Here is a 16036-nt window from a genome sequence, read left to right as displayed (position 1 = left end):
TGCCTGGCCATTCCCACGGGTGCAATGGCGCCGCTGGTGGCACTCTTTGCCCCTGTTGGAACTCCTGGCACTGACGTACCAAGGCTGCTATGTCTGTGTCCAAACCTGGCCACCAAACGTAGCGCCGAGCTAGCATCTTCATTTTAGACACTCCTGGGTGTCCGTGATGTAACTCGTTAAGATTTCCTGACGGCCCTGAGCTGGAACGATTACCCGGGCGCCCCATAATAGGATACCGTCTTCTACGGTTATTTGGTCCCTTCTGCTCCAATATGGGTGCATCTGGGGCTCCACTGGTCTTTCCAGTTCCCCTGTTAGCAGTAAATGCTTCATCTTGGCTAAAACTGGGTCTTTTTGCGTCCACAACCGAATATGTTGTGCGTCTACTGGTAGGGTGTCCAAAACATTTAGAGTCATTACTGTCTCCTCTACTTTTGGTATTTGCGGCAGAGTGTCCGGGAGGGGAAGTCTGCTCAAAGCATCTGCATGTGCTACTCGCGTTCCCGGTCTGTGCTCCAGACGTATCTGTACGCCGCCAGTAGCAACGCCCAGCGTTGGATTCTAGCTGATGCAATCGGGGGTATTGACTCGTCTTCTTTTAATAACCCTAATAACGGCTTATGGTCCGTCACTATGGTGAATTTCCGCCCGTATAGATACTGGTGTAATTTTATTACTGCGAATATCACCGCCAGTCCTTCCTTCTCGATTTGGGCGTACTTCCTCTCAGCCATCGCCAAGGTCCTCGAAGCATAGGCTGTTGGCCGTTCTTCCCCATTCCTTCCTCTATGGGCTAAGACGGCTCCTACCCCGTAGGGGGATGCATCACAAGTGACCACTAACTCCTTCCTTGGGTCATAATGCTCTAGGACATTTTCGGATGACAGCTGTTCCTTAATGTCCCTAAATGCTCGGTTTTGGCGGGTGGACCATTTCCATTCTTGTCCCTTTTTTAGTAGCTGGTGGAGGGGTTCTAGGATGGATGCCCTATTTTCAATAAATTTTCCATAATAGGTTACCAACCCTAGAAATGATCGTAACTCCTGGACCGTGGTGGGAGCTGGGGCTTCTTTTATTGCCCTTACACGGTCTTCTAATGGGTGTAAGCCTGACTCGTCTACTTTATATCCCAGGTACGTCACTTGTGGGACCAGAAAAACACATTTTTCCCTTTTTAGCCGTACGCCTGCCTTTGCGAAACGCCTGAGCACTTCCTCCAGGTTCCTTAAGTGTTCCCTGTTTGTCCTACCCGTGACCAAGACATCCTCCAAATAAATCGCCACCTGCGATAGTCCCTGCAGAATATTTTCCATCGTACGCTGGAATATAGCGCAGGCTGATGACACTCCGAAAAGTAGCCTAGTATAACAAAAAAGCCCCTTCAGGGTGTTGATCGTAGTGAACTTCTGGGAGCCCTTGTCCAGTTTTAACTGCAGGTAGGCGTGGCTCATGTCCAGTTTCGTGAACAAAAGCCCACCTGCCAATTTGGCATATAGGTCGTCTATTTTCGGGATTGGGTATTTGTCCAGCAGTGCGTATTTGTTTACTGTCTGTTTGAAATCTCCATAGAGACGTATCGAGCCGTCTGGCTTCAAAATTGGTACCACCGGCGCTGCCTATTTCGTCATCTACTTTCTTCCTTAATGCAAAAGGTACCGGCCTGGCCTTACAAAATTTCGGACGGGCTTCTGGGTCCACGTGCAAAGTTGCTTTGGCGCCTATGATTTCCCCCAAACCTTCCTGGTATTTTTGGAAGGGGACTTCCTTCGAGCCGGAATTGAACCAGCGACCTAAGGATGTCAGTTTTAATCATCTACAGTCCTCCGCTCTACCAGCTGAGCTATCGAAGGAGAGCCTTCCTGGTATTTTTGGAGTACTCCACTCAACTGCCCGCTTCCACTCTGAAAAATTTTCAGCCAATCTAATTTTAGGTCTTTCAGCCAGTTCCGTCCAATTAAGCTCGGTCCGGAGCCCTCTACTATAGTCAACGGTAATCTGAGCAATTGTTTCTCATATTCCACGGGTACATGAGTCGTGCCTAGAACTTCCAGGGGTTCCCCCGTGTAGGTTTTAAGTTTCGTCAATGTTTTTGTTAGGGTTAGTGACTGGAGTCCATCTTTGATTTTTCTAAATGCTGCCACTCCCATTACTGATACGGCCGCACCCGTGTCTATTTCCATTATTGTCGGCCGCCCGTTCACCCGTGGGGTAACCTTAATGGGTTCTGCTTTCTACGTTGCGATATTATATAATTGTTCCCCTTCAGAGGAGGATGGGGCGTCTTGGTTGTGTACTTCCCTGCGTCCCCACCTGCTATTCCTCTTTTGCCACCTCCTTCTAGGATTTCAGTCGTTGTTACCCCACTCTGTCTGGTGCCAGAAACGGTCCTTTTCTGTTGGGGGAGCCTCAGCCGGTACTTCCCTCTGTCTCCAGTTAGTCCTGGCAGACTTGGGGGCAGTTCTGGGGTTTTCCTTTTTCACTCTATTCCTCAGGTTTTTCCTGAGGGCGGCTATCTGGTAGCAGGACCCGTTGTGGTAGTCCCGCTCACAGGTATCTACCGCCATTGGCGTGCCCTGTAGTTCCTGCGCCCCACTTACTGCCTTTACTAGGGACAGTGCGAGCTGTAACGCATGCCTGCAGTCTAGCTCCGTTTCCGCCAACAGGCGTTTCTGTATTGTGAGGTCGTTTATACCACACACTAACCAGTCCCGAAGCATTTCATTTAGCGTTCGGCCGAACTCACATTTTTCCACCAGCCTTCTCAGGCGGGTCAAGAAATTTGTGACTGACTCCCTGTCTTCCCGCTTCGCTGTGTAGAATCTGTACCTATGCAACATGAGGGGTGATTTTGGGTCATAGTGCTCTTTCACCAATTCCGTTACTTCTTGGAAAGTTTTCGTGTCCGGAGCATCGGGATAAGTCAGGCTACGTATAATGGCGAAAGCGGAGGGTCCGCACGCTGACAGCAGGATAAGCCATCTCCTTTCGTCCGTCAGTATATCATTTGCCCGGAAGAAGTAACACATTCTCTCCACATACTGGGACCAGTCCTCAATAGCCAGGTCGAATGCCTCTAACCTTCCAGAAAACAGCATTTTTAAAATGGCACGGCTTACCCTCCGAGTGCGGCAGCTGGTCTCCGCAAAATTCTTAGTTTACCTCGTCGCCACTGTAGTACTGTAGTAATCCACGGGAGGCAGGAGTTCGGTCACCACACCAATATTTATTTACAATAACGATATTACAGGAGCAGCTACAAACAGTGCTGCTAGCAGTCCAGTCAACTTACGACTGGCTCACAAAGCCTACACAGGTGATTATATGGGCCCCCTCAATGAGCTATCATTGAGGGAGCTCATACTCCAATTGGCCAACCAATAAAGCCAATTGGAGTTCATTACACCATGCAACCAAGTGATTTATCTCTCTTCTGTAGTCTGATTCGTTGTTGTTTGAGACCCACCACAGTCGTATCATTCATAAACGTATAGATTGAGTTGGAATTAAATCTTGCCACACAGTCGTGTGTGTGTATAGGGAGTACAGTAGAGGACTGAGCACACATCCTTGTGGGACCCCGGTGTTGAGGCCTATTGTGGAGGAGGTGCTGTTCCCTAACCTGACAGATTGCGGTCTGTTGGTGAGGAAGTCAAGGATCCAGCTGCACTGGGAGGAATCAAGTCCAAGATTGCAGAGTTTTGTTATTAGTCTTGTCGGGATAATGGTGTTGAAGGCGGAGCTGTAGTCTATGAACAGCAGTCTCACGTAAGTGTGCTTGTTGTTGAGGTATTCAAGTGTTGATTGTCGAGCTAGGGAGATAGCACCTGCTGTGGACCGGTTGCAGTGACTGCAATGGATCAAGACCGTCTGGGAGGTTGGTGTTGATCCGTCTCATGATTAGCCGCTCAAAGCATTTCATGACAATAGACGGCAGGGCCACAGGTTGGTAGTCGTTGAGGCACGCTACCTTGTTCTTCTTTGGTACCGGTATCATGGTGTCAATAAATGTCAATATTTATAGATTTATAATCCAACCAAGTTATTTCTTTAAAAGGTTTTCCAAAATAAAAATTTTCTTAAACTGATTTAATACTATAATGATCAAATAAAATCCTTTGAACCCATTATTTTGATGGGCTCCTTCCACAATTGGTTCTATTATGCCATCTCACATCCTCATTGCTACCTATTTATACTACAGGGCCATTCATCAACAGACAGAAACATTTTTAAAGGAGCTGAACATTTTTAAATGACTGCTTTAAATAGTCTGGTAGTGTCTTTAAGTAAGAAAAAAAATCTGTATTGTACCTGTATCTGTACCTGTATGTACCTCGACACTTGCAAGTGAAAGTATATTAAACAGGCAACCATATTTCTTTGGCTAGTTTTGATTGTAACAGGAGGGCTAATCAGACTGCTCTGAAGCCTATTAATATTATACGGCTATTGATTTATCTTCATGCTGTAATATTGTTAACCTTTATCCATTGTTTGTTAAGCACGTTTAAGTCACTTTAGGCTTTTCAATTGGAGGTTCTGTAGAGGTAGGACACTGATCCAGTGCCATTCTGCATCACAAAGACTGACATAAAGGATGTTTGATTTGATAGAATAGCAATTCTGTGCAACAAGATTAAAACAACGGATGAGGTAATAATATAACTGAGCTCATCACTCAGCCAACTAAAGCAGCAAGATTGGGTCAAATCTTCCAGGTATGACAATCAGGTTGCCATTCCCCTCCTATTTACTATTTTAGACAGGAGCACCACATTTCTTGTCCAGACTTCTGATGTGGACATCCTGAGAATGGTGCAGTGTAGCTACGCCTGCAGTTGTTCAGCGTATTGTAGGAATGGCGGGGGGCACAAAGCCACACCCTTTGTCTTTACTAGCTGTTGTAACAATTAAGTTTAAACATCCCAGCCACTTTAATGAGCGAGGAAAGTAGGTAACTGTGAAAGGTAAGTAGCTGAGGGTATAGGATGGCTCGGGGAAGGGAGGGGTAGAACTGGTTTTAAGTGTTCTAATTTTTCCTGGGTACTTATTTTGTTAGTAAGTCATAACATCCAAATTGTCTGACTTTCGGAGTTTTGTGGATCCTAGGTACATGCAAGTTGAAACTTCCAGGAAAATTCCTATGCAGTCCTTGCGTGGGAACTTCCAAGGCATTCCCCAGCACTGGGATCTCTTTGGATACTTCTGGGATACAGCCCTTTGGAGGCCATAAGATCTGGGTCACTGTTTTCGCTAAGTACTGTCTTAGGCATAAACTATGTACTGTGATAAATCTGTGATACTCTATTTTCAACATTTAGAACCTTATTGATTGAGAAACATAGAAAATAGGAGCAGGAGGAGGTCATTCAGTCCTTCGCGCCTTCTTTGCCATTGATTATGATCATCGCTGATCATCCAATTCAACAGCCTAATCCCACTTTTCCCAAATCCTTTGATCTCCTTTGCCCGAAGTTTTAGAATTAACTGCTTCTTGAATACATGCAATGTTTTGGCCTCAACTACTTCTTGTGGTAATGGATTCCACAGATTCAAGAAATTTCTCCTCATCTCTGTCCTAAATGGCCTACCCCATATCCCCAGACTGTGCAGTGAACTGTGAGGAAAATAGTGATAGACTTCAAAGAGGACACAGACTGGCTGTTGGAATGGGTAGAAACATGATAGCTGAAAATTAATGCACAGCCATGTGAAGTATCGTTTTCGTAGGAAGAGCAAGAAACAACAATACAAAATAAAGGGTACAATTGTATAAGGTGTTAGTGCGGCCACACCTGGAGTATTGTGTTCAGTTTTGGTCTCAGGACGTACTGGCGCTGGAGGGTGTGCAGAGGAGATTCACTAGGTTAATCCCAGAGCTGAAGGGGTTGGATTATGAGGAGAGGTTGAGTAGACTGGGACTGTACTCGTTGGAATTTAGAAGGATGAGGGTGGATCTTATAGAAACATTTAAAAATATGAAGGGAATAGATAGGATAGATGCGGGCAGGTTGTTTCCACTGGCGGGTGACAGCAGAACTAGGGGACATAGCCTCAAAATAAGGGGAAGTAGATTTAGGACTGAGTTTAGGAGGAACTTCTTCACCCAAAGGGTTGTGAATCTATGGAATTCCTTGCCCAGTGAAGCAGTTGAGGCTCCTTCATTACATGTTTTTAAGGTAAAGATAGATAGTTTTTTGAAGAATAAAGGGATTAAGGGTTATGGTGTTCGGGCCGGAAAGTGGAGCTGAGTCCACAAAAGATCAGCCATGATCTAATTGAATGAAGGAGCAGGCTCGAGGGGCCAGATGGCCTACTCCTGCTCCTTGTTCTTAATACTGAAAGGGGTGCAATAGCGGAGACACCTGGGGTTACATATGCCGAAGACCATTGAAGGTGGCAGGGCAGCCTGAGAAAGCAGCTAAAAAGGCACGTGGGATTGTGTGTTTTAATAATTTAAAATATAAAGGAAGATATGGAGAACCTTTATAAAACAATGGGTTGACTTTAACTGGAATATTGTATCTAATCCTGGGCACCATGCACCATGTAGAAATTATTTCGAGAGATGTTAGACTTCAGTCTAAGGATTACCAAAAAACCAATGACAGCTGAGAAAGAGTTCTTTACATGCAGCCAGTGGCTAGGAATTGGAATATGCTTCCCGAGAGCATGGTGGAGGCAGATTTAATCATGGTTTCCAAAAGCACCTGGAGAGAAAAGATCTGTAGACCTAATGAGAAAAAGCAGGGGAGTGGAACTAACTCTTGCAGATAGTTAGCACAGACATAATGGGCTGAATGACCTTTGTGCTGCAACCATTCTATGATTCATTCTATAATTAAAGATACTGAATATTCCAAGGCAGATATTTATACTTAACTAACCTAATATCTCCCACGAGACCCATGGGGACACCCAAATTGATCGCGGAATATGAGCTCCCCTGCTAGTGGGCGGAGGACCATCAGCTGGAGCTTGTAGAAATCGCCTCATAAAAGCTGGCCCGGACTGGGACCAGCGAGAACTTAGTACCGATTGGAATTGTGAAATTGTAGACCGCATTGTGGCCTTTACTTTTGTTGTCAAATTTAACTTCTTTTGGATTTACCTTTTCAGGCCTCCTGAGGATATATACTGGCGACGAGGAAAACAACAGCTGCGATCCTAGACATCCTAACCCTACTGGAATTCCCCAGTAGAATAACAAGATCAGTGAAACTTTAAAAATGCTGTTTTTCTGAAGGCTCGAGGCCTTTGATAGAGGCACGGAAGACTGGGCCCAGTATATCGAACGGATGCGGTAGTTCTTCCAGGAAAATGCTGTTGTTGGAGACGTGCAGCATAAGGTAATAATCCTGATCGCCTGCATACCCCGAAATTCAGGTTAATTAAGAGCCTCACCTACCCGACAGCCCCAAACTCGAGTACCTTTCACAAACTCGTGGAACTTGTTACAAATCATTATGACCACAAGCCATCGGTAATCATGCAAAGATACCGCTTTAATACGGCTGGGCGAACACCTGGGGAATTGGTTATGGAGATTTTGATGCACCTTCACATGTTTACTAGTAGAGTATTAGGACTTCAGCCCACCCCTCCCAGAGATATTGAGATATCAGTTGTTGTGCGGCATAAACAATATGGTGACCCAAAGGAATTTGTTAGCCTTGGATCTAAAAAGGGCCATAAAGTTGTCACTCTCCTGCAAGATTGCAGAAAAGGGAGTTCAGGAACTCCAGAGTGGACTGAGTTGGCTGGCCCCCATTCTGATGAGCAACATCCCCCAAAGATATGATTTTCATGACCCAGTCACCCCCAAAACAGCGCCATGGACAGACTTGCTTGCTCCACAGTCTAATGGTGAATCGCCTCAAGAGGACACTGGAGGTACCCACAACAGTGCACACTTACCGTCACGGGAACCGTGGCGGTCGAGGCCACCAGAATCATCAGTGACTGCATCGCCATAGCCAGGTGATACAAGCACCCCATGCCAGGACTTTGCACACTGCCCTGCCCGAAGAAGACAGCTTCATGCAGTTAAACTGCATCAGGGGCCCCAAAGTAGTCCCAATAAGAATAACGATCCAAAGTGATGGTCACCCATTAGACATAGAAATCAATACGGGGAAATTGTTTCAATTATTGGACAATAGACGGTCCATAAGGTTTGTCTGGGATCCAACACCTGGGCTTGAAAGATACCAAGGCCTGGCTGGCAACATACTCTGGAGCACCATTAACCATCAAGGGACCACAGTGACCCTAAGTTACCCACGGACAGCAGTTGGATCGGCTACCACTGGTAGAGCTTCAGGGATCCGGAATCAGCCTTCTGGGCCCTGACTGGTTAGAATGACTCCACTTGGACTGGCAACAAATCTTCCAGATAGGTACTGAGTATCCAGACATTTTCCAGGACAGCCTAGGAAAGACAAGGGAGCAACAGCTAAAATCTATGTTGATCCAGAGGCCCAGCCCAAATATTTTAGGGCCCATCCAGTCCCATACACTCTACTGTCGAAAGTGGATGATGAGCTGAGCCAGCTGGAGAACTTAGGCATCATATGGCACTGGTGTTGAAGCCAGACAAGACCATTCACCTGTATGGCGATTAAAAAATGACAGTCAGCATGGCCTCCCACCTGGACAGGTACCCCATGCCACGCACAGACAACCTGTATGAAAAGTTAGCTGGGGGCACTCCTTCACGAAGCTGGACATGAGCCATGTGTACCTCCAGCTGGAGTTAGACACCGTGTCTAGAAAATATGTCACCATCAACACCCACAGGGGGCTGTACGAGTATACCTGGCTTACATTTGGGGTCATCGGCGTGTGCAATTTTCCAGCGGGTGATAGAAAACATCCTCCAAGGGTTTCCCAGGGTGGCTGTCTACCTGGACGATTTAGTTATTACAGGAGCCACCGAGAAGGAACACCAGGGTAACCCAGAAGAGGTTCTTGGACGGTTTTCCAACATGGGCATCTGCCTGAAATGGAGCAAGTGCATCTTCCAGGCGAAAGAGGTCACATATGGGTGCCGTGCCGATAAGGATGGGTTTCACCCAGCGGAGGAAAGAGTTGGACCGTCAAGGGAGCCCCGACACCGGAGAATACGACAAGAGCTGAGGTTGTTCCTCAGGCTTGTCAACTAGGCTGGGAAATTAATCCCGAACCGGACAACCTTATTGGCGCTTCTAAAAAAAAAAGTAGGAATGGGTATGGAAATCACCATAAGTGGAAGCATTCGTCAGGGTGAAGTGGAAATTGCGATCTTCAAAACTGTTTAGATATTATAACCTGTCGAAGGCGCTCATCATCACCTGTGACGCCTCTCAACATGGCGTTGGACAGTGTTGTCCCATCGGTGGGACAATGGAAACGCCGATAGCCTATGTGTCCAGGACTCTGGGTGACGCAGAAAGCCACTATGTGCAAACTAAAAAGGATAGTGTAGCTGTGATTTTTGCAGTTAAGAAATTTCATCAGAATGTCAACGGGCATCATGTTACAGTATTCACGAACCATACGCCTTTACTTTGCCTGTTCAAGGAGGATACTGCCGATAGCTTCGGCCAGGATCCAACGGCGGATTTTGCTGTTGACGAAAAACGAATAATACATTCAAATATGGTTCACGTGCACAGATTGCGCATGTGGATGCCTTTAACTGACTCCCACTGCCTGTAAGCCTCGCTCCCCACCAGAAGTGGAGTCATTTTGGCATTAAACTTTATGGATACATTACCATCTCAACCGGTGACACGGTAGCAATGGTTAGCACTGTTGCTTCACAGCTCCAGGGTCCCAGGTTCGATTCCCAGCTGGGTCACTGTCTGTGCGGAGTCTGCACATTCTCCCAGTGTCTGCTTGGGTTTCCTCCGGGTGCTCCGGTCTCCTCCAACAGTCCAAACAAAGATGTGCGGATTAGGTGGATTGGTCACACTAAATTGCCCCGTAGTGCCCAAACGTTAGGTGGGGTTGCTAGGTTACGGGGAAAGGGTTGAGGTGTGGGCATAGGTAGCGTAAACTTGATGGGCCAAATGGCCCCCTTCTGTACTGTAAATTCTCTGATTCTATTACCGCACAAATCCATGCGTGGACCCAAAAGGGCCCTACATTGGCAAAACTGTGCCTCGTCATCCTACATGGTGCGAGAGAAGCTCCCAGAGGGACTTCAGGCCTACATTACAAAATGCAGGAGCTCAGCATGGAGGACAGCATCATCCTGTGGGGAACTCGTGCAGGCCAGTGAACCATCTTGCAGGACTTGCATAGCGGACTCCTGAGGACTTAAGAGTTTTGCAGCGGCCAGGGTTTGACTACAACTTCAAGTGACTGGTGCAGCAATGTGCAGCTTGTCAGGAGCACCAGAATCCCTCCCCCCCACCGGTCTCGCTCCACCCGTGGGAGTGACCGGGGCGCTCCGAGGAGCATTTACAAGACGTCGCCGGGCCCTTCTTGGGCTGAATGTTTCTGCTCTTGATCGAGGCCCACTGAAAGTGGATGATGTGCACCAGATGTCTTCCATCGTGGAGAAGTTGAGCCAATCCATGAATTCCAGAGGAGGTGATAATCACTGACAACGGTACCCCCCTTTCCCAGTGACCAATTTCAAGGATTTATGCACACTAATGGGGTGAAACATATCCGAACTGCCCTGTCTCACCATTCTTCCAAATTTCTGGCGGAACAAGCAGTTTAGACATTTAAATGAGTTATCAAAAACCAGACTGCAGGGTCAGTTGATACAAGCTGGCATGGTTCCTTACTTACCAGACTATGCCTGCTTCATGCTTGCTAGGGGCTGCTTTAGCACACTGGGCTAAATCGCTGGCTTTTAAAGCAGACCAAGGCAGGCCAGCAGCACGGTTCAATTCCCATACCAGCCTCCCTGAATGGGCGCCGGAATGTGGCGACTAGGGGCTTTTCACAGTAACTTCATTGAAGCCTACTCGTGACAATAAGCGATTTTCATTTTATTTCATGCCACAACCAGGGTAGCGCTGGCAGAGTTGCTGATTGGCCGACGGCTCCAGGCCGGCCTACATGTTACCTAATGTTGGCGGGAAGGTGGAAAAGAAGCATGGCCTCCAGAAGAGATACCTTATCCAACGCATGACAGAGGCTTTAAACGTTGGGACACAGTCCGCTTTCAAAATTTCAGACTCGGCGCCCAGTGGCGCCAGATGAATCGGGGTCCCCCCCCCCGCCATCCTGGAACCAAAGTGCAGACCTGTGCCCAGGCCAGCAGGATGCAGACAACTCAGTATCTGATATGGACACTGAATCTTCAGTATTTGCGGAGGACATTACAGTCAGAGACGGACCTCCAGCTATGGTCGGAAAAGGCACTCCCCCAAGTTGATACACACCCACAAAATGACCCCACAGTTGCAAGAAGCACAGTTACAGGCAAAATGGCAAAGGAGACCCTCTCTGCCCAGCCTACCAAGGGATCTTCAGACCTTGGGGGGTGAGGGATGTAATAATCCTCACAAGAGGTATGGGGACACCCCAATTTATTTCCCCATGGGATTTGTAGAATACGAGCTCCCCTGCTAGTGGGCAGAAGCCCATCAGCTCCAGTTTGTAGAAATCACCCTATAAAAGCCGGCCCAGGCTGAGACCGGCGAGAATATTACTCCCGATTGGGACCGTGAAAGTGGAAGATGCGTTTACGTTTGTTGTCAAATTGGATTTACCTGCTCGGGTCTCCTGAGCTTAATAACTAATTAATAATTAATCCCGAGATAACTAATATCTAATTAAGAAATCAAAATTTTCATGAATTGTCCGATAGCTACCTCTGCTGTTTCTTGAGGTACACATCATTGACTGGAGATGATACCAGAGGTCTGGTAAATTGCAAATCTTACACCACAGTTGATGAAAAGGAAAGGGATAAACCCAGTAATTAGAGGCCAATCAATTTAACATAGGTTGTTGGGATGATTTTAGAGACGTTATGATCCTTGGCTAGTCTGTGGGGGTGGTTGGGGGTGAGAGAGAGAGAGAGAGAGAGAGAGAGATCAGATCTGATTAGGGCCCAATAACATTTTGTTTAAAGTCGATAAGATTTGAGATTCAAGACAACTGCTTTTGGAGAAAAAGTCTCAAGAGTCCACAGGTTTTGAACAAAAAAAAACTTTAGTATACAAGTTCAGAAAGGAAAACAATTTGCAATATGTATCTTATAGTCTCAACATTCAGGGCAAGTATGAAGTACATAAGAATTAACAGATGGACACACAACACTGCAGAGTAAATAACAAATGCAACCAAGACTGAGTCCATGGATTTCTCAAGAACCCATCCAACATCAGTGTAAACACAAAATCAAACAATCTTGTTGAAACTCTGCCTCACAAAAGATTCTCAGCTTCAACTTCAAAGATCTCTCCTTGGGAATCTCTCCAAAGTGTGTTCCACTCGGGTGGTTTAAACAGTGGCCTACCTTACAAAATTTCAATCCTGCCTTCCGAGATTCCTTTTCCCTGGATTCCCGAGTTGTTGCACGTTTTACTTGAGTGTATTACGCGTTTATTGGAGTGTATTAACACGCCTCCGTTTAAAGGCCGTGTGCTTAACACTACTACAGCTCTGTGTATGTAATTCTGCTCGGAGTCGCCAGGTGCCATATTTAGACACCTCACAGGTATATCAAGGTCAGGTTCAAAGTAATAAAACTGTACACCGATTAGTAAGTTCAAACGATTGATATTTATTATAACCAATATAATAAATACGCATGCATACGCTAAAGACTAATACTTATTTCTACTATTAAACGACTAAATACTTATCTAAGTAGGAACCAGCAAGGTCAGGGGACAAGGCCTTTGTTCCTTTCTGGACTGCACCTTCTGTTCACTAATAGTCGGCTAGAGTATAAGCAATGCCTGGGTCACGTAGCGAGCGTTGTTTTGGCACTTACTGAACGATGGCTGGTGCTCAACGGCTGGTAATGGAACTGGAGTCAGGATGCGATGTATCAGCAAAGCGATGAAGACAGCAGAGAGTCGGAGCCAAACAAGAGCCGGAGCAAAACAGAACGGACCATGTGCGGGGTCTACTTTTATAGGTCCCCCCAAAGTCCGTGCCTCTTCGGGGCGGTCTCTACCTGCTGTATATCGATTGGGTCTTCTCCCAATCGATATTTTCCAAACCCCCCAATCTGAGGGTCTCTTCTCGATGGGTGGGGCGGTCTCTAGGGTTCTTTGTGATGGATACTTCTGGTGCCGTTTCGTCTGGGCGTCCACTCAAAGTATCCATTCAAACCCAAATGTTTCTATTGTGTGGGCCCAGATCTGGATCACCTCATTACTATGCAAATCGTTGTTGCCATTTACACCTTAAGCTGAGATACTGCACCTGGCCATAAACTGGTTTTTGTACGTGCAGAATGCTAATTAGCCTTCTGCAAACTGCTTGTCCTGACTAAGACTGTTTTCTCCCTGCAGCCTTAGCAGTTCTCCATTTTGGTAGCCCAGTGTCCATCTTAGGTGGCTACAGAGTACACTAAAACACTAGCTCACACACACAATTTCAGCTCTTCGGCTGTGCCGAGCAGAACACTGCTCCAAAGAGATACTTTTGCCCCAGCAGCCCACAATACGGAGTTAGTCTGCTAAGTTCATTCTTTAATTTGGAGCCTATTTGCTCCCTTCTTTTAACTTCCTTAACAGGACCTATTTCTATCCCTGTGACCGTGTGGGCAGCACGGTAGCATGGTGGTTAGCATAAATGCTTCACAGCTCCAGGGTCCCAGGTTCGATTCTCGGCTGGGTCACTGTCTGTGCGGACTCTGCACATCCTCCCTGTGTGTGCGTGGGTTTCCTCCGGGTGCTCCGGTTTCCTCCCACAGTCCAAAGATGTGCGGGTTAGGTGGATTGGCCATGCTAAATTGCCCGTAGTGTCCTAAAAAGTAAGGTTAAGGGGGGGGTTGTTGGGTTACGGGTATAGGGTGGATACGTGGGTTTGAGTAGGGTGATCATTGCTCGGCACAACATTGAGGGCCGAAGGGCCTGTTCTGTGCTGTACTGTTCTATGTTATTTTCTATGTTATTTCTGGCTGACACACTGCCTCAAGAGGAGTGGTTCACTTACCCTTGAACTGCTCTGGGTATCTCAAAAGTCTACCCTTGTTACCAGGCAGGAACAAGTATTGAATTGTCGCATACCTTAAATGTTACAATCTCCACATACTGCAAATTTAGCACTCAGGGAGACAAGACGTCAATGGGTTTCATGAGATAACAGTCCAGAACAAATTTAACTGACACCTGGACAAGTACAGATCAATAGATTTTAATAGAATATTATATTTGACTAATTTGATAGCATTCTTTGATGAATTAATAGGGAAAACTGATGAGGGTAGTGTTTTGACACTATTTGCATGGACTATCAAAAGTATATGGCAAATAATCACATCATAGACTGGTTAGCAAACTTAAAGCCCATGGGATTAAAAAGTGCAACATGAATACAAAATTGGCTAAAGATCATAGTGGTGAATTACGGTTTCAGACTATAGGGAAGTACATTGTTTTGTTCTCCAAGAGTATGGATTAGGACTTCTTTCTGAAATATATTAATGACCTGGAATTTGGTATACATGGCATAATTTCAGTCTGTAGATCAATCTCAAGAGATGTAATAAACAATGAAATGAAATGAAAATCGCGTATTGTCATGAGTAGGCTTCAATTAAGTTAGTGAAAACTCCCCTAGTCGCCACATTCCGGCACCTGATCGGGGAGACTGGTACAGGAATGAAGAGAATGGGAACACACTTTCAGAAGAATATAACTGTCCAGTGAAATGGGCAAGCACACGGCAGATAAAATTTAATTGAGAGAAGCATGCAGTGATTCATTTTGGTAGAAAGAATAAGGGGAGGCAATATGACTTGCATAGTACAATTTTAACGGCACTGCAGGAACATACAGATCTGGGGCTTGACGTACACAAATCTCTGAGAAGGTTAAGTTGGGAAACTATTGAAAAAGTGCATGGAAGCTTGGTTTTATTAAGAGAAGAAGAGTACAATGGCAAGTTGCAAAACCTTTATTAAACACTGGTGAGGCCTCAGCTGCAATACTGTTTTGATTTCATGTAAAGGAGGATAGAAGGTCTTGGAGAAGTGTAGAAGAGATTTACTGGAATAGTACGAGGGATGAGGAACTTCACTTGTGAGAGATTGGCAAAGCTGGGGTTTTCTTCTTCGAGCAGAGAAGGCTAAGCAGAGATTTGATTGAGCTGTCAAAATCATGAATGTTTTTACTTAATACAGTTTTTTATATTTATTATTTCATAGGATGTGGGCGTCGTTGGCCAGGCCAGCGTTTGTTGTCCATCCCTAATTGCCCTTGAGGTGGTGGTGATGAGCCACTTTAGAACATAGAACATAGAACAGTACAGCACAGAACAGGCCCTTCGGCCCTCGATGTTGTGCCGAGCAATGATCACCCTACTTAACCCACGTAACCCGTATGCCCGTAACCCAATAATCCCCCCATTAACCTTACACTACGGGCAATTTGGCATGGCCAATCCACCTAACCCGCACATCTTTGGACTGTGGGAGGAAACCGGAGCACCCGGAGGAAACCCACGCACACACGGGGAGGACGTGCAGACTCCACACAGACAGTGACCCAGCCGGGAATCGAACCTGGGACCCTGGAGCTGTGAAGCATTGATGCTAACCACCATGCTACCGTGAGGCCCCAACACTTTCTTGAATTGCTGCGACCCACACAGTGCAGGTACAACCAGTGTTGTTCAGAAGAGAGTTCCCATCACAGCGAAGGAATAGCGATATAGATCCATGTCAGGACGTGGCTTGGTGGGGAATTTGTGGTGATGTTTCATCAAAAGCAAATGTATTCCAGTTGTAAAAGGGTTGGTAAACAGAGGACAGATTTGGGTCAACTGCCTGTCTCCTTAATGTAAATTCTAGGAAATTTTACGCAGTCCATTTTAAAAACCATCAGATTTTCCATAGATAATAAATAATAAT

General features: G+C 46.1%; 1 protein-coding gene and 1 non-coding gene across 6 annotated transcripts in view; both read right to left on the bottom strand.

Annotated features, from left to right (window-relative positions):
* strn3 (striatin, calmodulin binding protein 3) overlaps positions 1–16036 on the bottom strand; it is a 292821-nt gene that overhangs the window by 174265 nt on the left and 102520 nt on the right. The window lies entirely within an intron of this gene.
* On the bottom strand, positions 1763–1850 carry trnay-gua. Its single transcript is given in 2 exon segments — positions 1763–1798; positions 1814–1850. It is a non-coding gene; the product is annotated as a tRNA-Tyr (tRNA).

Source organism: Scyliorhinus canicula, chromosome 2, assembly GCF_902713615.1.
Source record: "Scyliorhinus canicula chromosome 2, sScyCan1.1, whole genome shotgun sequence".
In the NCBI taxonomy this organism is placed as follows: Eukaryota; Metazoa; Chordata; class Chondrichthyes; order Carcharhiniformes; family Scyliorhinidae; genus Scyliorhinus; species Scyliorhinus canicula.
Note: the sequence above shows the minus strand (reverse complement) of the source record. Positions and strands in the feature narration are given on the sequence as shown.